At 48.5% G+C, this 24,030-nt stretch overlaps 1 pseudogene; it reads right to left on the minus strand.

Moving 5' to 3' along the window:
- Positions 1 to 6,625: 6,625 nt before the first annotated feature.
- Positions 6,626 to 21,074, minus strand: LOC117885770 (annotated as a pseudogene).
- Between the last annotated feature and the right edge of the window lie 2,956 nt (positions 21,075 to 24,030).

Below are 24,030 nucleotides of genomic sequence, written 5' to 3' on the forward strand. Positions count from 1 at the left end.
GAGTCATGGTGGATTTTCCATCACTGGCAATTGTTAAATCAAGCTTGGATGTTTGTCAAACAGATCTGCTCCAGGATTATAGTGGGGCAGGTCTCTGGCCTGTGCTAAATAGCAGGTCAGGCTAGGTGATCACAATAGTCCCTTCTGGCCTTGAAATCTATGAAGTCATGAATCCTTGTCAACCACCCCCCAACCCTGAGTGTGGGTGTGAGCCGGGTGGAGGGATGTGGGTCAGACACCAGATCCTCCCATCTATGATAGCATTGTTTCCCACCAACCCCTTGATTATGGTGGAAAATAAAGTGTCTGATTCTCAACAACCCCTGAGCCAGCCAGTCCCCACGCCCCCTAGAGATGAAAAAGATGGAACCTGGTTCTAACATCACTTGGTGGGACAAATATAGAGATATTGATAGAGGTGTGGGTGTATGGGATAGCTGGGTGGGGGTGCGGAGAGACACAGACAGACAGACAGATATGGACATGGATGAATAGGTAGGTGGGGATGGGGATACACAGATGGATGGGGACAGGTAGATGGATGGGGGTGGAACAGAGAGATAGATGGGGAGGGATGTGGGGATTGTTAGAGAGGGATGGAAACAGATAGATGGATGGGGATTAGATAGATAGATTAGATAGGGATTGGCTAGAGAGACAGATTGGGATAGACTATATCAATTGATGGGGACAATCTCAGCGGGGGTTCATTTGCCAAACGTACCGGGAGTGGGTCAGTAATTGCCCTGCCTTGAGTTAACGGCTTTGGGGCCATCACCCCGGCATAGGCCAGGCAGCCCCCAGAAGGGGACTGGGTGAGGAATGGGACACAGGGTCTGCTGCTCGGTGCTGAGCTGCTCGGTGCTGGTGTCGCTGGTTTTGCTCTTCCCCAGGTCTCCCTTAAGTGGGCGGTGAGTGACACTGATCGATATCAGTGCTGGGGGCGACAACATGCCCTGATCCCCCCTGACATTCTGTACCCCTGTGTTTAAACCCATTACAGGATGGTGATAAACTTTGTACAAAGCATGCCTTGTGAGGTCTCTCTCACCACATGTTTCTGCAATCTTACTGGCTGAGTTGGGGGGAAAAGTGCCAAAAAATTAAAATTTCTGCATAGAATATTTTAGAATTCTGCAAATTTTTGTATATTTTTTATCAAAATAAAACAATATAATCATGCCAGTTTCAATTATTTTGGTAATTTATTTCAAATATCTGTCAGCCAGTAGGTCTGTAAAAGTACAGACAAAAAAAAAAATTCTGGTCTTTTTTTTTGTAACAAGTAAATTCCTTACTAGACACATTACTATGGAACTTTTTCCCCCACAGAAAATACAATACATACCGCAACAGAAGCGCCACAGTTCTGTCTTTTGCCCACAAAAGGCCACTGTGGCAAGGGACCAGCCAGCTGTATTCCTGGTGCTGGCTGTTCTGAAGCCACAGAGGCCCTGGTGGGCAGAAGGTGGAACTGCAGCACTTCTTTGGTGGAAATGTGCTTTCTGCTGGGGGCGGGGGGGGGGGGGGGGGGGAAGGGAGTATGTGGGACAGGTCCACAGATGTGAAGAATTCCCACAGGAATAAATTCCCAATTAACCATGACATTTTTCTGGTTACATTCTTATGGCCGATTTGGCTCATAATTATTTTCAGCTTAATGAAACTGGCCCTTTAAAAGCACCACGCATTCCTGTCACTGGGCTGGACTTTGCTCTGATTGCACGTTATAAATGTGATCAAGCCGTGATCATCCGCATCTAAGGCATCATTAATTTCTAGTTCTGTGATCAGTTCCTCTTTATTTGGCATGACAAGGGCCAGGACAGAATTCCCCAATGGGGAACAATTTTTGAGTTAGGAAATCATCATCTATAATACTTATTAATTCTGAGGATGTTTTAGTGCTGGCAGTATGTACTCTCCAGAAAATGCACTTCTATTGAAGTCTCCTATGACAACGCAACATGTTTAATACATTTTATAGACAGATGCGGGAGGAACCATTCATCCTCTCTCATCTTCTCTGTATCAGATACCAACTAATATGCCCTCTTGTGCTTTACCAGCTAGGACAGGGGTGGGCAAACATTTTGGCCTGAGGGCCACATTGGGGCTGCCAAACTGTATGGAGGGCTGGGTAGGGAAGGCTGTGCCTCCCCAAAGAGCCTGGCCCCCACCCCCTCCCCCTTCCTACCCCCTAACTGCCCCCCTCAGAACCTTCAACCCATCCCAACCCCCCCTGCTCCTTGTCCCCTAACCACCCCCTCCCAGCAACCCCCACCCCTAACCGCCCCCCATGGACCCCATCCTCTACCCAAACCCTCTACTCCCTGTCCCCTGACCGCCTCCCCCAGAAACCTCTGCCCCATCCAACTGTTCACTGCTCCCTGGCCCCTTACTGCCGCCCAGGACCCTCTGCCCCTTATCCAACCCCCTCTGCCCATTCCCTTACCAGCAGGAGCCAGCCACGCTGCCGGGCAGAAGCTCGCAGCCACACCGTCCAGAGCATTGCACTGGCGGTTCAGTGAGCTGAAGCTGCGGGGGAAGGGGACAGTAGGGGAGGGGCCGGGGTCTAGCCTCCCCAGCCGGGAGCTCAAGGGCCAAGTATGATAGTCCCACAGGCCATAGTTTGCCCACCTCTGAGCTAGGACATTGATCCATAAGCATTCAGGATCATTTTATTCCAAGGTATCAGCGACTTGGAAACTGGTGGTACCAGTTTCAACGTAGAGTGCCCCTCCCCCCCCTTTTGTCCTCTTGATCCTGTGGAATAGGTTCTAAGCATTGATTTTGACCGTCCAGTCATGGGAATCATCTCACCAGGTTCCAGTCATATGAACTAGACCAAACTGATGCTCATAGATGAGCAGTTCCAATTCCTCATGTTTGTTCAAAAGGGTCCTAGTATTGAGGTAAAAGAAATCAAGAATTTTTTTCTCGTTGCGTCCTTGATTAATTTTGTACTCGATTTTGCTCTGGGAGCTCGTTTCTTCCCTGTTTTTACCCTCGCCTTTCTAGTTTAACCCCTTCTTGACTTCTTTAGCCAGATTGTGCCCAGGGAGTTTGGTCCCCCTTCTCCGGAGGTGGAGGCCATTAAAACTCTGCAGCCCCATAGACCTGGGAGACCAGGTCAATGACCTAAAATACAACATAAAATCCTCCCTGATAAAGTTTGCAGATGACACAAAAATTGGGGGAGTGGTAAATAATGAAGAGGACAGGTCACTGATACAGAGACATCTTGAACCTGCAGTAAACTAGGCACAAGCAAATAATATGTTTAAATACGGCTAAACGGAAATGTATATGGTGACACTGCACCCAATATTCTTCATAGAGATATTATGATATGATTATAACATAATTATGATGTATTTTATGCAAGACAAGTCATGTGTGGTGTTAATGGAAAAGTTATGATTTGCTGAAATTGTTTATCCTATGTATATGCATGTATCATTTCTGTATCTGAAGTTAGGAATGTTGACTATGTATCTATATCTCACATGTAGTTACACCTGGGTAATGCCCAGCAGGCAAAAGGCTCCCAGTCTAAATGGCTGGCTGGGAAGGGCCCCTTCAGGTTAATGAGCCATTAGGAAGAAACAATAGGCCTAAGAAGAAATGTATCTCCCACCCGGGGAGCCTTCCTGAAGATGCTATAGAGACTGTGAGCAATGGCTGCTGTGACACTACAAGGACACTGGACCAGGTTACCTGGTGCTGGACTCCACCTTGGGATGTCAGGATTTTTCCACTGACTGCCATGGGAACCAAGCTTTGAGACAAAGGGTTCCTGCCATATGCAAAATAAGGCAGTATATAAGTATATAAGGCAGGGGAGTGACATCATTGTGGTTCTTCACTGCATCCGCACCCAAAAAGACACCTGGAAACACCTAAAGAACGAAGACTAAACTGGGGGAAGTGCTGGACCCAGGCTAAAGGGATTTCTAGCCTGTGAATGGAACACCTGGGGATTCCAAGCGGTAAGCAAGTGCAGCTGGCCCCTTAAGAATCTGCAGCCTGCTTGTATCACCACTTAGGGTGAGAATTTATTGTTCATAGCCGATCTATGCAGTATATTAAGCTTAGTTTGCTTTTTTTTTTTTTTTTTTTTGCTAGGTAATCTGCCTTTCTCTGTTTGATATCCCTTATAATCACTTAAAGTCTAGCTTTGTACTTAATAAAATTGTTTTTGCTTTGTCTAAAAGGAGTGTGTGGCAGTCATAACTCAGGAGCAGAAAGCTGTTGTATATTCCTCTCCACACTAAGGGAGGGGGCGAATTTCATGAGCTTACACTGTACAGTTCCCGGTGCAGCGCAAGATGGTATCATTTTGGGTTTACACTCCGGGGGAAGAGGCGGGGCCTGAGTCACTGGGATGTTCCCCAGCTGGAGCCTTCCCATGCAGTAGCTGGTCAAAGCAACTGCATGTAACTGCAGCTGTGCGTGGCCCTTTCTGTACATGTGCTGGTGAAAGTGCAGGCTGGAGCCTGGAGAGAGCTTGGCAGGCTGGTCACTGCAGTACAGTGTCTGAGAGAGCCCAGGCTGGTGGGTCAGAGGGGCTCAGTGGTACCCCAGTTCCAGGTGGCCCCCCCCGGAGAGAACCCGTCACATATCCATGTAGGAATAAAGTTTGCAATCTGTACTCACAGGATGGGGGATTCTCTCCTGGAAAGCAGGGACCTGGAAAAAGAATCTTTGGAAACTTGGTGAATACTCAGCTGAATGTGAGCTCCCAGTGGGAGGCTGTGGCCAAAAGGGCTAATGTGATCCTGGGATGTATAAACAGCGGAATCTCGCGTAGGAGCTGAGAGGATATTTTACCTCTCTATGTGGCACTGGTGCAACCCCTGCTGGGTTGCCGTCTCCAGTTCTGCTGTTCACAGTGCAAGTAGGATGTGGAAAAATTGGAAAGGGATCAGAGAAGAGCCACAAGAATGATTCAAGGTTTAGAAAACTTGCCTTAGAGTGAGAGACTCAGGGAGCTCATTCTGAAGCTGAACAAAGAGAAGGTTACCTGGTTCTTTGATGACAGACTCTAACTATCTAGAGGCAATAGTTAACCACGGGCTCTTCAGTCTAGCAGAGGAAGGTCTAACGTGATCCAATGGCAGGAGGTTGAAGCTTGAAACATTCAGACTGGAATTAAATAATGTGTAAATGTTTGAGTGAGAGAAATTAACCATGGGAACAATTTACCAAGAGTCCAGCACAACTGATTTTTGAATTAAGATTGGATATTTTTCTACAGGACCTGCTCTAGGAATTCTTTTGGGGCAGGCCTGTGGCCTGTGTAAGACAGGAGCTCAGACTAGATGATCACAATGGTCCCTTCTGGCCTCGGAATCTAGGAAGCCATGAATTCTTCTCAACTACCTCCCGCCCTGAGTGTGGGTGAGAGCTGGGAGGAGGGATGGGGGTTAGAGAGACCAGATCCCCCATCTGTGATAGCATCATTTCCCGCAGACCCCTTGATAAGGGGGGTGGGGGAATAATACATCTGATTCTCAACCCCCCTGAACCAGCTTGTCCCCCTGTCCAGGACAGACAGGAGCCAGCAGCCCCAAAGGGGAAAGGCCACATGTCCCATTCCCTGCCCCTCTGAGCCAGAGAGTCCCCACACCTCCTAGAGATGAAAACTGGTTCTGACATAGCATGGGGGGACACTAAAGAGATATTGATAGACAGAAGCTCATGTGTATGGGGATAGATAGATATGGATGTGGATTGATAGATAGATGGGATGGGGATAAATGGATGGAGAAGGGGTTAGAAAGATAGATGAATGGGGATGGACAGATATATGGATGGAAATGGATAGGAATGGATAGATGGGATATAGATGAATGGGAATTAGATAGATAGATAGGGATTGGCTCGAGACATAAATAGATGGGTATAGGATAGTTCGATGGAGGGATAAATGGAGGGGGATATATAGATGGATGGATGGGGATGGATGGATGGAGAGATGAGGGGGATGGGGATAGATGGATGGATGGGGATTGCCTAGAGAGATAGATCGGGATAGGATCGATGGATGGATGGGGAGGGATGGATGGGGATTGCCTAGAGAGATAGATCGGGATAGGATCGATAGATGGATGGGGATGGATGGACGGGGATGGGAAGAGGCAGATCAATTTCTTGTCACCAGAACTATTTCAAACCTGTCCCACTTTTGTCCCAGAAGCTGAACCTCTGGAACCTGGACAGCTGATTGCTCGGGCTGCTTTCCTCCTTGTAGTTCCCTTTCTGTCCCAGCAGGCAGGGACCCCTCCAGCCCTGAGGGGGTTAATTCCCCACTGGCACCCACCAGATCCTCATTCTGCATGAAATCACTGAACCCAGGTGTCCTGGGTCCCAGCCTAGCACATTAACCACAAGCCCAGCTTCCCCTGTAGGGACCAATTCTCTCCTGGCCCTGGCAGATGCAGCGGCTGCTCTGGATTTCATGGCTCAGGTTAATGTGGCAGTATCTGAATCATCGTTTTTTTGCAACTTCATTTTATTCATTGCTGGCTAGGAAGCAGGGAGCGAAATGCAGCAGGCCGAGCAGCAGGGCAGGGGAAGTGGGAAGGGGAGGATCAGCGCTAATGTTTGATCTGCAATCAGTTCAACGTAGCCATCGCTGTGTTGCCTTGCCACTGGCATTGCTGGCGCTGGGAACAGGTGTGTTTGGAACAGCAGGCAGCCACCCAGGGGGAACAAACCCATGGAAAGGCTCATTGAGGAGAGGGCAGACTGCAGTTTCAACAGGAGTTAACAGGTCGAGGTAATGACGAGAATCTCCAATAAACAGTCATTTGGGTTGGGGGCTGCCTGAGGGTAACAAAGGCTGGGGGAGGGGGCTCAGCCCCTCTGCAAAGCAGCCCCTACGTCTGGGCCTCTCCAAAGGACAGAAGTGGTGCAGCTCTGGCCCGTGCAGTGATTCCTGTCTCGGCTCAGGGCTCCAGCGTCCTCATCATCTCCCCTATCCAGGGAATGAAGGTGGAGACTCTTGTGTACACTCCAGGGGAGGCGCTCTTTCGGGATCCCCAGGAAACGATGCCCTGGGCTCTTTTCCCACACACCAGGGCGCCCCCAGAGTCACCCTGCAAAATCAAACAAGCCACAGATGGAGAACAGCTCAGTGAGTCATTAATGTGCAGCTCAGTGACACCCCCTGGTGCAGCTGGTCCCAGTGTCACCCCACAATGTCCACCCAAATCTCCTTGCATCCCATGGCCCAGTTGGTCTAAACACCCCACCCACTCCCCTGTCCAGCTGATCTCTGCCTTCCCCTGAGACAAGACCAGTTCTTTTCCCATTCATTTGTACAGCACCAAGCACAGTGGGGCCTGATCCCCTATGGTCACTCGTAGGCACAACTGCAACCCCAAAAGCCTCATTCATAAAAATGATTTATCAAGGGAGCTTGGAGCCAGAAGGAGATTCACTTTAAAAGAGGCTTTGCCCTTCTTCAGATCACCCACACACATCATGGTGGAAGCATCATAATCCCAGTAGGTCACATCAGGATTTTTCAGACAGACGTCATCCTCCAGCACCTTCAAATTCGCTTCCTGGAATGTGGTGGCTGGGGCCGATTTACTGTGTCTGCTGGTGCGGCCCCAGCCGGCGACACTGCATTTGGTCCCTGGCTTCACTCTTTTGTCGGTGCGTGGCAGGGGGATGGTTTTCACCCATTTATTCGGCTTCACTGTCTCTGCCAGCTGAGCGACAAGCATGATGAACATCAATGTGAGGGTCACACTCACGGACACCCAGACACACCCTGTTCCCAGCAACTCCCCTTGACCATGTGGTCAAAGGGGGCGGGGTGATGGGCTGAGGTGGTGCCTGCAGCAGTGTGAGGTCACAGGGGGTGGGGTGATGGGATGGGAGTGGTACCTGAAGCCCTTCTTCGGATCCCCCTCAGCCCAGGGTCCCTCCAGCCGGGGCTCCCACCTCCAGGACCGGCTGGGAGCCGGGACGGCAGAGCCAGGGGACCACCCGGCAGAGGGCTGAGGAGCCGGGACAGGGCAGCCCTAGAAGGAGCGGAGCCCCAGAGAGCAGGACGTGGGCCCTGCACGGCAGCGCCCCGGGCACCGGTCCCCACTATGGCCCCTCTGCTGCTGCTGCTCCTGGCCGCCCTGCCGCAGTCCCTGGGTGGCTCAGGCCACTTCGCCAGCTCCAGCTGCGGCGCTGGGGGCGGCCGCCCTGCGGCACTTACAGGCGGCTCCGTGCGCCGCGCGGGGCGGCCCCCACCCCGAGTGTCCCACACTCAGAGCCCGCCCGGCCATAAGGTGCATGTGCTGCTCCCCAGTGCGAACCGCAGCAGCCCCAGGGCGCCCCTGTGCAGGACGCACTGCTGCTGCCAGGAATGGCTCTTGGCTCCTGTCGCCACAAGTGCAAAAAAAAAAACGGCTGGCTGGAATGCTGCCCCTGAAAATGTGCCGCCCCAAGCACCTGCTTGCTTTGCTGGTGCCTGGAGCCGGCCCTGCCCCTGAGCTGCTTCACTCCCCCTTGTTCTCCAGGATCATGGGTCTCATCTCCCCTGCACCCCGGAGAACAATCCCTGCCTAGATCCATATGGGGTCTATGTCCCACTCCCGCAAGCCCAGAGCCCTGCAGAGCTGTCCTGGGGCTGTGATCCCCTCCCTGCCCCGATCTGGGCAATGGGACAGACCACACCTGGTGCCAATGGCCGTAGCTCCATTGATTTACCCAGCGCTGGATCTGGACCATGGTTTGCACAGGCCCCTAGAAACTCGCCGACGGCCCCTGAGCAGATCAGACCCCTGGGCTTTGCTCTCCCAGCCTGTCGCACTCACTGCTCCTTCCCTGCAACCTAGGATGGTGCCTGAGCTCCCGGCTCCCCCATCACCCACTAATGCCCAACCTGCCCCGACATCCCCAGCACACAGGTGCTTACTCTCCATTGCAGTGAGCGGCCGTCAGCACGAAGTTCTTCGACACTAGGAATCTACCTCAGGCCTGCAGGGTTTATAGACTCAGCTTAGGGGGGATTGTGCGGGAGGTCTGACAGACAACTCAGACTGCCTGGTTTAACCGCTGAGCGGCTGAGTCTCCCCTCCCCTGACTGACGGAGATCCAGGGGAGAAGGAAACACTCACAGGGACTAAATTTCATAAAACTCTGTGTTGATTCCAGAGGTCACAAGCTGGCCTATGAAATTAACCAGTAAAGAGGGCAGATGGCATGGAGGGGAGGGGACTTTAACTACCCACACATCTGCTGGAAAAATAATACAAGCACAATATTTCCCATAAGTGTTAGACCTTTCTTTGCTAGATTGAAGAGCCCATTATTAAATATTTGTTCCCTGTGAAGGTACTTATACATTGTTATCATGTAACCCCTTAACCTTCTCTGTGTTAAGCTAAATAGATGGAGCTCCTTGAGTCTATCACTGTAAGGCAGGTTTTCTAAATCTTTAATCATTCTCCTGGCTCTTCTCCAGGCCTCTCCAATTTATCAAAATCCTGCTTGAATTGTGGGCCCCTGATCTGGAAATGGGACTCCAGCAGCGGTTACACCAGGAGCAAATCCAGAGATAAAATAACTTCTCTGCTCCTACTCGAGATTCCCCTGTTTATGCATCCCAGGATCACACTAGCTCTTTTGGCCACAGCGTCGCACTGGGAACTCTTGTTCACCTTGACCCCCACATCTTTTCCAGAGTCCCTACTTCCTAGGAGACAGTCTGTAAATATGGCTGACCTTCTTTGTTCCTAGATGTATACATTGACATTTAGCCATGTTAAAATGCATATTGTTTGCTTGCACCCAGCGTACCAAACTACTCAGAAGACTCTGTATCAGTGCCCTGTCCTCTGCATTATTTGTCACTCCTCCAAGTTTTGAATCATCTGCAAACATTATCAGTGATGATTTTATGTTTTCTTCCAGGGTATTGATAACAATAGTAAATTGGATAAGACAAGAACCAATCCCTCACTCCACAAAAAACATGCCCATTTGATGATAACTCCACATTTCCAATTACATTTTGAGACCTACTGTTTAGCCAGCTTTTAATCCATGTTGTGTGTGCCATTTAATCTTATATACGTCTAGTTTTTTAATCATGTGTGATATCGTGTCAAATGACTTCCAGAATGATAAGAATATACTATCAACATTGTTACCTTTATCAACCAAACCAAAGTTGGAATCTGACGAAAAGGAGACAAGGTCTGTGAGGGGATCTTTTATTGGACCAACTACTGTTGGTGAGAGAGACAGGCTTTCGAGTTTACAGAGTGCTCTTCTTCGGGTCTGGGAAAGGTTCTCGGGGTGTCACAACTAAGTACGAGGTGGAACAGGTTGTTTAGCATAGGTACTTAGCACCTATTTCTCTCCATGCTCATCATCAGAAGCAAGCTCTACACAGAGCAGGACCCACCAACTCAAAGTAGCACCAGAACCTGCCAGAATAAAACCTGCAGACACATCTCCACTGCTATGATGACCAACATCTCCTCCCCACAACACATCTTTCTAGATCCTCGGGTCCTACACATGCCCATCACAACATGTGGTGTACCTCATCCAGTGCACTAAATGCTCTAATAACAATGAGGTGGGAGAAATGGGACAACCACGTCAGATGAGCTCACACAGAAAATTGTTGAAAGACAAAAACACCTTATCACCCGGGGATGAACACTTTTCACAAAATGATCACTCCATAGCTGACCTCTCGGTCCTCATCCTCAAAGGAAACCTGCACAACACTTGCAAAAGATGAGCCTGGGAGCTTAAATTCATACCTTTGCTAGATACTAAAAAAAATGAAGTGAATAGTGACACTGGATTTATGGCTTATTACAACAATCTGTAACCCACCAAACCCCCTTCCCCCACGCCTTTTCAACCCTCTTTCTCCCCCTATGACTAGAGAGGTGTTAACAGGCCACTTCACCTTGAATGGTCCCTTGGAATATGTGTTAACTTCTTATGTTAAACAATCTGTTTCACCTTGCATTGAGCTGTGACACACAGAGAACCATTTCTGGACCTGAAGAAGAGCTCTGTGTAAGCTCCAAAGCTTGTCTCTCTCAGTAAGAGAAATTGATGCAATGGAATATCACCTCATCCACCTTGTCTCTGAAATATCCCATGGCTACAACAAATCTCTCTCTCTCTCTCTCTATATATATATATACACACACCTCTACCCCGATATAACGTGACCCGATATAACACAAATTCAGATATAATGCGGTAAAGCAGCGACCGGGGGGGCGGAGCTGCACACTCCGGTGGATCAAAGCAAGTTTGATATAACGCGGTTTCACCCATATAACGCGGTAAGATTTTTTGGCTCCCGAGGACAGCGTTATATCGGGGTAGAAGTGTATATATATATAGACACACACAAATACACACACACACATATATAAAGCTATAAAGTTAAACAATGGCCAAGCTGTACACCCATTGGGACAGTAGGGGGCACTTTTGCCACAAGTGTTGAATGCCTGCTGGGTCTGTATCTCTAGGCGACAGGGAACAGGGTAGCAACAAATCCTTTCTCCAGCGTTCAGGGGCCATGATGGGCAGATATGGGGTGAACACCAGGTAGCGCAGTTACTGTCAGATGCAGACAGGAATCCAGATAGACTGACATGGAGGCTACTTCATCAAGCATTTTATTGCACCAAACAGGGCAGGTTCTACTTGGAAAGAAGAGGTTCACAAGGGCTTTTGCAGGAGTGTCGTGGAACCAATGTGAACTGAGTGAAAGTTTCATACACAGGGCAAAATGATTGTCCAGATCAGGATAAGTAGGTACTGAAAAGGTCACATATGGGTAGAGCCCTTCCAATTTCACGGCCATGAGAAACACCTCACGGACTGTGAAATAAGCCCTTCCCCATGAAATTGGATGTCTCCTTGGTCCTAGGAGTGCCCCAGCAAAAGGGGGTTCCTAGCGCCGACTGGGAAGAGCAGGGAAAGGAATTGTCCCTCCCCTGCACCCTGCTCTGGGGTGGTACGGGGGGAGACCAGACCAGACCCACCTCCACCTCTTGTAACCTCCTGTGGCTGCAAGAAGCTCTGTGGTTGTTGCCTTCAGAGTCCAGCTCTGAAGGCAGCATAGAAGTGAAGGTGGAAATCTCATGACCCCCCTACAAGAGATTTGCAGCACCCCTCCCACACACACAATCTCCTTTTGGGTCCATACCCCACATTTACAACACTGTGAAATTTCAGGTTTAAACAGCTGAAAACATGAAATTTACCAACTGTGGCCGTGAAATTGGTCACAATGGAATGTGAATTTGGTAGAGGCCTACATATGGGACCTGTCCCCTGTAGAGGGTACGAGCTCTGATTTGACCCCAGGAAGGGGATGGGATGCTGCACTCCCTATGTGTTATGAAAACATGCGTATGAATAAGAATATGACATAACTGGAATATGCTTTATGCAAAATACCTCTTGTAACCTATCATTGAAAAAGTTATAATGTACTGAATTTGATTTTCCTATTTGTATGCATCTATCCTTCGTACAGCTGAAATTAGAAATATGAACTTTTATTACTGATGCAATCATACCAGGTGAGGGTCATCAATGGTGCATTAGGAACTTGATGGCTCCCATTTACCAGAACAATTGGCTGCAAATGACCTTGTTTACTTGCAAGCCTTCCTGTGTACATGTGGGCCAGCCCATGGGTAATAAAAACTGGGGTCTTGCAGGGACATGTGACCATGTCACCTGATACTGGAATCCATCTTAAACCTTGTCCTTTTCCACAGGAAGTTGGGGAGGGGGTCAAACGACTCCTGCCTTTTTGCCAAATCTATACGTAACCCTGAGGCAGTGAGACCACTAGAGGGAGAGTGAAGTCTGGCTGCTCCACAGCCTGAGTTAAGTGCCAGCTGGATTTTAGCTCATGAGGTAGAGGCTCATGGCTTTAGCCCCAAAGGTCCCAAGTTCAATCCCACTTGCTGATGACTCGAGTCCATCTGCCTTGCATATATAAGGGGGTGGATCAGAACAAAGGGTGCTGCCAGTCTTGAGGAAAACCCTGCTTACTACCTAAAATGTCTGCTGGAACGAGGGTGACCAGTCAGCAAATGCAAAAAATTGGTACGGGTGTGGGGGGTAAGAGGAGCCTATATAAGAAAAAGACACAAAAATCGGGACTGTCCCTATAAAATCAGGACATCTGGTCACCCTAGCTGGAACTAACAAAGACTGAATCAGGGGAAGGATTAGGACCAGACTAGGAATGATTCTAGTCTGTAAAAGGAGATTATTGGAACATCTTTGACGGTGAGATATTACATGTGATTAGCTTCTTAGTGTAACAAGCTTAGCCTTGCATGTTTGTTTTATTTTGCTTTGTGACTTACTGTCTGTCTGTTATTACTTAAAACCACTTAAATCCTACCTTTTATACTTAATAAAATCACTTTTCTTTATTAATAAACCCAGTGTAAGTAATTGTTACTGGGGTGGGGAAACAATTGTGCATCTCTCACTTTCAGTGATAAAGAGGGTGGACACTTACGAGTTTACACTGTATAAGCTTTATACAGAGTAAAATGGATTTATGTGGGGTTCAGGCTCCCAGAAAGGCTGTATACTGAGTGCTGGGTAAGATCCTGTTAACTGAGAAGCCCCAGGGCTGAGTGAATCTGAGTGTCTGAGGAGCTACTGAGGGGTGTGGCCCAATCTCTGCATCTGTGCTGGAGCTGAACTGCAGAGTCTAGCTCAGCAAGAGAGAGTTGAGGGGTGCCCATTCTGTCAGGGGGGTTATTCTGGTATCCCAGCACATCAAGGGATAGTCTCAAGGGGGTCTCTGTGACTGAACCCATCAGGGGGACTGGCTGGGGTAGAATAGGAATAGGGCCTTTTGCCTCTGAGGGGCGCCAGCTCCAATACACACCTTTCTATTTTATTTTATTTTTGCCCCAGCCTATAGGATTTAATAGAAAGAATCTGATTCCTGCTCCAGAATGTCATAGGATAGGCCAAAAAATCCCAGAGACACACAGGGGTTTTATCCCAACATCTACAAACTGCTTCCCCCACCTCCAATCCATTCTGATACCAATCAATTCATAGCATTTTTCTAAGAGTAATGAAGATAATCTGCATTTCACAACCAAAGGCTAGTTAGCCCATGGATGGTCTAGCCAGGCAAAGAGAGAGCAAAATGGGTGTCTCCTTTCAGGCTGGTTCTGCAGAATGTTCTGGATCCAGGGGATGAATTTAGAGAGTCTTGTGAACACACTTGGTTTGTAGAAATTCACAATGTATGAAGCGATGCCCTGGACTACTCCCTCAAATACCAAGGAGCCACCAGAATCACCCTGGGGTTGAGAATAACCACAATTACATCTTGTACATCTCTAGCACCACTTTTCATCTGTAGAGCTGATTGCATCAGAGTAGAGAAGGTTTAAATATTTTACAAGAAATATCTTTTGTGTAAAGAAAACAGTCTTTCTTAAACTTTGGCAACTTCAGGAAAAATGTGTGCTGTGTTGAAGTGTTTCCTTTTTCGTTTGAGTCGCACTAGTAAGGTTGGGAGGACTCTGGTAGAGTTGGGTTTGGGTTGGGTAGGATTTTAAATGGGAAGAATTTAAGACAGATTGAGGTTGTGTTGGGTAGAATTGGGCAGGGTTTGAATTGGATGGATGTGGGCAGGGATGAGTCTGGATAGAATTTTGTAGGATGGGGGAATGTTAGTAGAGCTGGATAGGACAGTAGTTAAATTAAGTAGAGATTGGGTAGCGTTGGGTAGACTTGGAGTTGGGGAGAGTTGTGCAGGACTGGGGTTTGATAGAGCTTAGTTAGGATTGTGTTGCATGGGGTTTGAGTTTGAGGAAGGGTTGGGTACAGTTGTGCTGGGTATTGCTTGAGCTTTAGCTAGCATTAGGTTGAGCTGTGTTGGGTTGGGGTAGGATTGGTAGGGTTGTGTTGAGTGGGGTTTGAGTTTGGGTAGGTTTAGAAAGGGTTTTTTAGAGTGGGGTTTGCATTTGAGGTAGAGTTGGTAGGATTGTATTAGCCAGGGTTTGAGTTTTGGGTAGGGCTGGCAGGTTTGTGTTGGGGTGCGGGGGGTTGAGTTTGAGAAAGAGTTGTTTAGGGTGGGTTTTGACATTGGAGTAGAGTTGGTATAGTTGTGTTGTCCATAGCTTGAGTTACGATAGGATTGATAGGGTTGTGTTGGGGAATGGGGAAGATTGAGTTTGGGGTAGAGTTGGTAGGCTTGTGTTGGCCAAGGTTTGTTTGGGGTGGGTTTGGGTAGGGTTGGGGCAGGGGTTGAGATTGAGGTAGAGGTGGTAGGGTTGTGTTGGGTGGGGTTTGAGATGAAGGAACCTCAATAACCAGGTGTAATAAAGGATCTTGGTCGAGCTAGTAGGAGCTGTGCTGAGCTGGTCTCACCATTGCCTTACCCCTCTGGGCTGATCTGATGTCTGCATCAACACCCCATCTCCTGAGCGGGGCTAGGTTGGTAGGGGATCACTGCAGACTTAGATACTTAGCCCTGGAAAGTATCTCCCTATTTCCTCCCAGTAGTGGCCTCCTGGAACCAAGGAGCCTCCAGGACAGCAGGATACTTACCCGATAAGGTAATTTCTCAAAGCCAGGCTTCCATACACACAGCATCACTGAGCGGTTGTACCCAGTATACAGCTCACACATGTCGTTCTTAATGACCTCCAGGTCCAGCTCACAGAGCATGTCAGTTCTTCAGTTCCGGCCAGTCCGACCCCACCCGGCCATGCTGCAGATGGATCCTGGCCTCATCCTGGTCTTGGTTTTTGGCAGGGGGGATGAGCCGCACCCAGTCATTCTGCACTGCGCTGTGTGACATCTGCCATAGACAGGAGGGAAAAGAGGGATCCAGATCAGCACAGGGATTGGAGCTGAGAGAAGCCAACACGTCCAGCCTAGGAAAATGGAGGTGGGTCTAGTGCATTACTGTGAGGTCACGGGGGTGGAGTGATGGGATGGGGGTGGTACTTTCAGCAGCATGATATCATTGTTAAGGGCCTTCTTGTCATATTGCAGGTGGGAGACCCGGCGGTGCACGGGGATTTTCTGTTGGCTACGTTATGGTTTACTAATGTTATGTGCTCCCAGAGTGACAGTGATCTCACTGAAAAAGCAAAAAATTATATGTGGGGCATCAGGGGCAGGAGCATATCTGAGTTGGGGGATGGGAACATGTGGGTCTCACTCATGGACAGTGACTTAGGGCAGCCTGGCCCTCTTAGGCCAAGATCTTGGACTCTTCTGCTGGCCTGGGAAATGTATATACCACTGCCAGCTGCGATCTGGCCCAGGGCTGGGGATTGCCTAGCTCGGGAGGGTGGGAAATAGGACAAGGGGCCTTTCCCTTCTAGGGGGTGCCAGCTGCAGCACAAACACCTGCCCAGAGACGTTAGCCTGCCAGCCTATGACAGCACCAGCCGCTTTTGCTGTTCCCTGAGCTCCTTCACTCCCTGTTCTCCTCCCAGCCCCTAGGTCCCAGCTCCCCTGCACCCCGGTGACCCCCGTTCCTGGCTAGATCCACACAGGGCTATATACCCAGCTCCCCAGAGCCCTACATTGCTGTCCTAGGGTTGTGAGCCCCTCCCTGCCCCAATCTGGGCAATGGGCCAGACCAGCTGGGGTCAACGGCCATAGCTCCATTGGCTTACCAGCATTGGATCTAGACCATGGTTTGCAGAGGCCCCTAGGGACACACTGACATCCCTTGAGCAGATCCCCCTGGGCTCTGCTCTCCCAGCCTGTCCTACTAACTGCTCCTTCCCTGCAACCTACAACAGCGCCAGAGATCCCAACTCCCCCATCATCCGCTAACCCCGACCTGCCCCGACGTCCCCAGCACAGAGGCGCTTACTCTCCCTTGCAGTTAGCGGCCGTCAGGATGGAGTTTGGCTTCACCAGGAACCCTCCACATTTCTTTTTACCCTTTCCATGTTGTATTTCCAGATAGGCCATGTAGCATCTGGAGTGGACTTTGGCTTCCCGGCCCCTGATGACCTCACCTGCAGGGGATACCAGGTTTTACAAAGAGAGCCATCGTCTCCCTGGGCCAGGTTGGGACCAAGCTCCCCATCCAGAAGGGAAGTCCCACAACCTCAACCCACCCCCTGTGATGCTCTCCTTGGGGGATCCCTGTGCCTGGAACCCTGCCCCCTCCTCAGCTCTGCCCCAGACTGGAGGATAAATCTAAAGCTCTCACCTCCCTGGGTGGAGAATCAATGCCAAACTCACCGGGAGTGGGTCAGTAATCGCACTGCCTTAACTTAAAGGCTTTGGGGGTGAGGTCACCACAAATTAGGCCAGGCAGCCTCCAGACGGGCACTGACAGGTCCCTTGTGGACACTTCTCCTTCTCCATCAGCCAACGGTGACCATCCAGGGCTGTGCCAAGATTGATCCATGAAATGTTTGGTCCAATGGGAAATTGTGTTTTTTACGAATGGCATTTGTTCTCAGAAAACCTCTTCTCAAACCTTCCTGAATTATTGTGGGGAAACTGATACTTCCCCTCCAGTTGTGGGTAATATAGAGGTGAACATTTTCAGGTATTGGTTACTGTAAAAGAAACACTTTGGGCATTTTTCTCATGGAAAAAAAACATTTTGTGATCAGCTGTGAAGAAGTCTCCACCCAGGTGGGTGGGTATGTTGCAAAATCCCAACTTTAACAAATTGTACTTACTCCAACATCAGCCCCCCCCCCCCCCCATTGTGCCAGGCCCTGCACTGACACACAAACCCTGCCCCAAACAGCATCCAGACCTTAGGCAGAATCATGCTTCACATTGTACTGATGGGGAAACTGAGGCCCAGGGAGATTCTTTGTAAACCTGCCTAAGGGATTTGGATGTCCATCAGTGATTCCATGGAAATCTCTGTCCACAGAGATACTGGGCAGAGCTGGGAACTGGTCCCAGATTTCTTGGGTCCTAGCCCTGTGCCTTAGCTGGACTCCCTGTCTGGGGCACAGCCTGGCAGAAAGGACCCAAAGGAGCCTATGGGGGCTGGGTCACCCAATCCCTTGGGCTGGTCTGAGAGCCCCAGCTGCATTCAGGGTTGGATTTGCACTTTGGGCACCCCTAGGAGCAGGGGTTCGGAACCCATCACACACACTGTGGATGGTGAAGGCTCCCCCACCACTCTTAACTTTTAACCACAGACCCCCGCACCGCCCAGCGCCTCTCGCACAGCCCCACCACAACTTCCCAGTGCCCCACACAGACTCCCCAGTGCCGAGCACCCCCCACCTCTAACTGCCAAGAGACCCCCCCCCACAATCTGCCCCAGAGACCCCCTCTCTCAAGCACTCTGTGGCCCCTATGGGAGATGACTCTCTCCGCCGGGCTGAGCGAGGAGTGCTCCAGCAGGGCTGCATGTAGGCATCTTCACCTCAGCCTATCCCTGCCCTCTGCTGGACCCCGGAGCAGCAAAATTTGAATTTTTAGTTGCCCCTAGAGAGCCCCAGGCACATGCCTACTGTGCTTAATGGGAAATCCAGCCCTGGCTACACTCAGGAGAGGCTGCAGGGTTTGCTACAGGTGCTTGGCCCCAGCAGGATCAGCGGGGAGACCCTCATTGCAGCCCACAGCTCCGCTACCACGTGAAGGCCCTGCTTCCCACAGGCCCCGTCCCCCTCCCCACTCACCAGCCTGGGCCCCATGGTGAAGGAGAAAGGTTTTGTCCTTCCTTTGGTGCCCACCCAGCCTGGCTGCAGATGTGGTTAATGCTCTCCTGTCCTGAAACACCCCTGAGCCTCTCTGCACCGAGATACTCAGACCCATCGATTGCAAGACTAGGAGGGACTATGGTCACAGTCAAACCTGGACCCCAGGATATCCCAGAGCCAGAACCCACTCAGCAACTCCTGCCTCCACCACGGCCCCAGGTCAGTTGTTCCGCTGGCTCCATGTTTAATGTTTGCACATTAGTCCCAGCCAGACCTTTTCTGACTCCAGCTCCTGGCTGTCGGGTCTTGTCCCTGCCTTGGCCAGCGAGGTTGAAGAGCCCCCTGCTCTCAGAAACCCCCTCCCCATGGAGGTTCCTACAGACCGGGGCTGAGTCCCCTCTTCGCCTCCAATACCCTCAGGGGATCGCTGTCCTTGGAGCTCTCCCCACAAGGCAGGATCTCCAGATACCAGCTCTCTAGAGATCTGCCCTAGCTCTGCCTGCAGTGCTGGGCTGGAGGGCAGAGACACTGGGTGGGTTCTGGCTCTGGGGTGTCCAGGTGGCTAAGTCAGGAAGGTCAGCATTGTCCCTCCTGGCTTTGAAATCTATGGGTCTGGGAATCTAGGTGCAGAATAGTCCAGGGGTTTCCTTTCACTGGTAGCTGGAGGGGGAGCAACGTTAGCCACATCCTCAGGCAGAGGGATGGGGAGGGCATCATTAGCCACTGCCCCCAGCCAGTTTGTTTAGGCAACAGAGCAGAGAGGAAACCCTCCCCCCGCATTGTAGATGTGGCTGTGACCTGGCAATTTCCTAATGGGTGTCTCTGCTCCTTCCCCAACCGGGATGGGGGTTTCCAGACAGCAGAGTAGTTGGCCTGTCCTGTCCTCCTCTCCCCCAGCCTGGTCCATATAACCCCCAGGGCTGATGTAGAGTCTCCGTTCATGTCCCTGGATGGTTCAGAGGATGCAGCTCTTCATCCTGGTCCTGCTTCCCACGGCCTTTCCCCTGCTCCACGGCTGCCAGTAGTGAAATGAGAGCTGTCCAGGGTTGTGAGCCTTCGGAGCAAACCAGGCCTCTCGGATGGACCAATCAGAAACTGTTCTACAGCTATGTCATAGCATAAATTCTTCCTGAACCAATCGTATCATAACAAGATTTTAAAACAAGAACCCTCCCCCTCCCCCAGCTGTTAAGCTTTATAAAGGGAGAATGTCATATCCAAGAACATTCCAAAAGAAATGTGTAACTGCATGAAGGAGTATGCTAAATACCCCCACATTCCCCCTTGTTATTTGAAGCTGTTAACTACTGCAACAAAATGTTTATTAGCATGCTTTTATAAGACAAAAACTATTGCTTTGTGACTACATGAAGCTCAGAGAAGCACCCCAGGCCCCTTCCTCCAATTAACACTTTTGCTAATCCAGGAATTCTTTTCCTATCATGAAATAATATAACTACATGACAAGAATATTAGCTGGTTTTATACTGGATGACACTAAGAAAACAGCTTAAAAAATTAGTTACTTTTTTCAAATTTAACTTGCCAGCAAGTTAAAGAAGTATGGTTTGGATGAATGGACTATAAGGTGGATAGAAAGCTGGCTAGATTGTTGAGCTCAACGACCTCTGATCAATGGTTCGATGTCTAGTTGGCAGCCGGTATCAAGCGGAGTGCCCCTGGGGTCGTTCCTGGGGCTGGTTTTGTTCAATACCTGCATTAATGATCTGGAGGACGGCATGGACTGCACCCTCAGTAAGTTTGCAGATGACACTAAACTGGGAGGAGTGATAGATACACTGGAGGGAAGGGATAGGTTACAGAGGAACCTAGACAAATTAAAGGATTGGGCCAAAAGAAATCTGATGAGGTTCAACAAGGGCAAGTGCAGAGTCCTGCACTTAGGATGGAAGAATCCCATGCACTGCTACAGACTAGGGACCGAGCGGCTAGGCAGCAGTTCTGCAGAAAAGGACCTAGGGGTTACAGTGGACGAGAAGCTGGATATGAGTCAATAGTGTGCCTTTTTTGCTAAGAAAGCTAACAGCATTTTGGGCTGTATAAGTAGGAGCATTGCTAGCAGATCGAGGGACGTGGTCATTCCCTTCTATTCGGCATTGGTGAGGCCTCATCTGGAGCACTGTGTCCAGTTTTGGACCCCACACTACAAGGATGTGGAAAAATTGGAAAGAGTCCAGCAGAGGGCAACAAAAATGATTAGGGGGCTGGAGCACATGGCTTATGAGGAGAGGCTGAGGGAACTGGGATTATTTAGTCTGCAGAAGAGAAGAGTGAGGGGGGATTCCTGAAAGGGGGTTCCAAAGAGGACAGATCTAGACTGTTCTCAGTGGTAGCAGATGACAGAACAAGGAGTAATGGTCTCAAGTTGAAGTGGGGGAGGTTTAGGTTGGATATTAGGGAAAACTTTTTCACTAGGTGGGTGGTGAAACACTGGAATGGGTTACCTATGGAGGTGGTGGAATCTCCATCCTTACAGGTTTGTAAGGTGCAGCATGACAAAGCCCTGGCTGGGATGAGTTAGTTGGGGATTGGTCCTGCTTTGAGCAGGGGGTTGGACTAGATGACCTCCTGCGGTCCCTTCCAACCCTGATATTCTATGATTCTATGAAAAGGAAAACCTTGTATTTTCTCCTCCCTTCCCCTTCTTACTGTTTTGAAGATAAGCGCTTTTCTTTGGCTAACAGTGAAAATAAAGATACTACTTTTAACCAAAGATGTTTTACTTCCCTAAAAAAATACACCAACTTGCTTTAGATTTATACAAAGCAGTGACTGTCCTATCCCCAGCACTGGCAATAAAAGTTTAAAGGAGAGAAATTATATAGCAACTGGCCTCCCCTCCTTTTTGTTCCTAGAAGAGAACAGTGAGAAGGAAGTAGATAAAACTCCCTTCTAACTGTTTAGAAGATAAACTCTTTTTAATTCTTTGGCTAACAGTGAATATAAAGATACACCTTTTAACAAAAGATGATCTACTTCTCTCAAAAAAAACACTGACTTGATGTTTAAACTTTTCCCCAAAGGAAAAATTCTGTAAAGAAATTATACAACTTTTACAAGCAGAGGCTCCTCTTCTAAGATAAAGACAATGACCGACAACTCCAGGGTTAAAAACACCAACCCTCAGAAAGCCCCCAAGCCATAAAATGACTTTAGCTGTAAACTTTGTAAAGGGTGAAAGTCCTATTCCCAGCATGGACAATAAAAGTTCAAAAGAACCTATATTAGCAGGTTCTTACAGTGGATGACACTAAGAAAGCAGCTTATACAAAAATTAGCTCCTTTTTTCAAATAAAAAAGGAAAACCTTATATTTTACAACAAAGAGATACCTCTTAGAAGATAAACACCCACGCTGGTTATCTGAGGAAACACAAGCCCTCAGTAAACCATAAACCCCAGCATGGAATGAGCTGTAACATAACAAGGTCTTTTTTAGGAATATTTTGTAGAAGTTCAGTGACACAAAAATGTTTAAGATACACTAGCCTATCCTTTGAAAAATAGTGTTTTTAAAGTACCAAAACAATAACTGAGTAGAATATGAAAACTGTCACAATTGAGGGGAGTTTCCATATGTGTTTCAATAAAAAAAAGTTTGCATGCAGTGAGAACAATTTGAAGCAGCATATATTTTTTTAAAAGCTCTTAACTTTTGCAGCAAAAATACAGGGTTAAAATTAAATGACATAAGCCTAAAAAGATGCTAAGTTTACTCAATTTCCATAACTAAATAATGATCATCTCTGCAACACAAAGATCTTAGTCTAATTGACTTACCTGGTAAGATCAACCTCCTCCTCCACACCCCGCCTGGGAAAATTAGGTTACACAGGAATGTAAATTGTGAAGAAATAAGTTCCTGGGAGACAGGAATATTATACAAAGCCCTCATGTAAAGAAGGGTTTTACAATAATAAAATAAAATGGAAAGACATGTTATAGCTTTCTACATGGTTAGGCAGGGTCTTTAAAATATAATGTTTGTTCTTTAAACTTTTGCGTAAACAAATTGCCTAGAATACAAAAACCGATCTACTTGTAAATTGTAAAAATAGCTTTAAAAGGTCCAGTGTGTGGTTAAACATCTCCTCCCCCTACCCCCCAACATCACACACACAGCCATAGACAGACAAGTGATGGGATTTACAATAAAACAATTAAAAAGACAAAAGCCACAGCCATAGAGAACAGGGCATGGGGATAAGAGAGCTGTCCTGAGGTTTTAGGAGAATATTGATAACTGACTGAAATCTCTTTTAGTGACACAGTTTTGTAGGCAGCCATTTTTTGTGAGTTGTTATGCTTGTGCACAGGCGAGCATTTGTCATTCAGAATCCCTTTCCAACAGCCTAGCAGAAATAATATTAACAAAAGCACAGAGGAATGACATACTTGAAGATACTTTGTAGCGGCGCCTGCAAAGCAACAATTACAATTTTGTTTATTATTTTCTTGTCTCAACACCTTAGTGAATTTTTTGTTGTTTTTATAAAACACTTTTATGCAAACTGTAACCCTAGATGCTGTACAGCATGAAATAATATGCACCAGTAGATGAAAGCCCTGAGACATTGCTGAAAACAGAGGTGTCATGATCACTAAAGTCCTAATGCAGAGGGCCTGCAGGAAAATTAAAAGGCACAGCAGAAGCAGAAGATGGTATGATTTAAGAGGAAGCAAGTTAAAGAAATATGGATTGGATGAATGGACTATAAGGTGGATAGAAAGCTGGTTAGATTATTGGGCACAACCGGTAGTGATCAACGGTTCGATATCTAGTTGGCAGCTGGTATCAAGTGGAGTGCCCCAAGGATCGGTGCTGGGGCCGGTTTTGTTCAACATCTTTATTAATGATCTGGAGGATGGGATTAATTGCACCCTCAGCAAGTTCGCAGATGACACTAAGCTGTGGGGAGAGGTAGATATGCTGGAAGGTAGGGAGAGAGTCCAGAGTGACATAGACAAATTGGAGGATTGGGCCAAAAGAAATCTGATGAGGTTCAACAAGGACAAATGCAGAGTCCTGCACTTAGGACGGAAGAATCCCATGCACTGCTACAGGCTGGGGACCGACTGGCTAGGCAGCAGTTCTGCAGAAAAGGACCGGGAGATTACAGTGGACGAGAAGCTGGATATGAGTCAGCAGTGTGCCCCCATTGCCAAGAAGGTCAACAGCATATTGGGCTGTATTAGTAGGAGCATTGCCAGTAGATGGAGGGAAGTGATTATTCCCCTCTATTTGGCACTGGTGAAGCTACACCTGGAGTATTGCACCCAGTTTTGGTCCCCGCACTACAGAAGGGATGTGGACA

The sequence above is a fragment of the Trachemys scripta genome, chromosome 12 (genome assembly GCF_013100865.1).
Source record: "Trachemys scripta elegans isolate TJP31775 chromosome 12, CAS_Tse_1.0, whole genome shotgun sequence".
Classification (NCBI taxonomy): Eukaryota; Metazoa; Chordata; order Testudines; family Emydidae; genus Trachemys; species Trachemys scripta.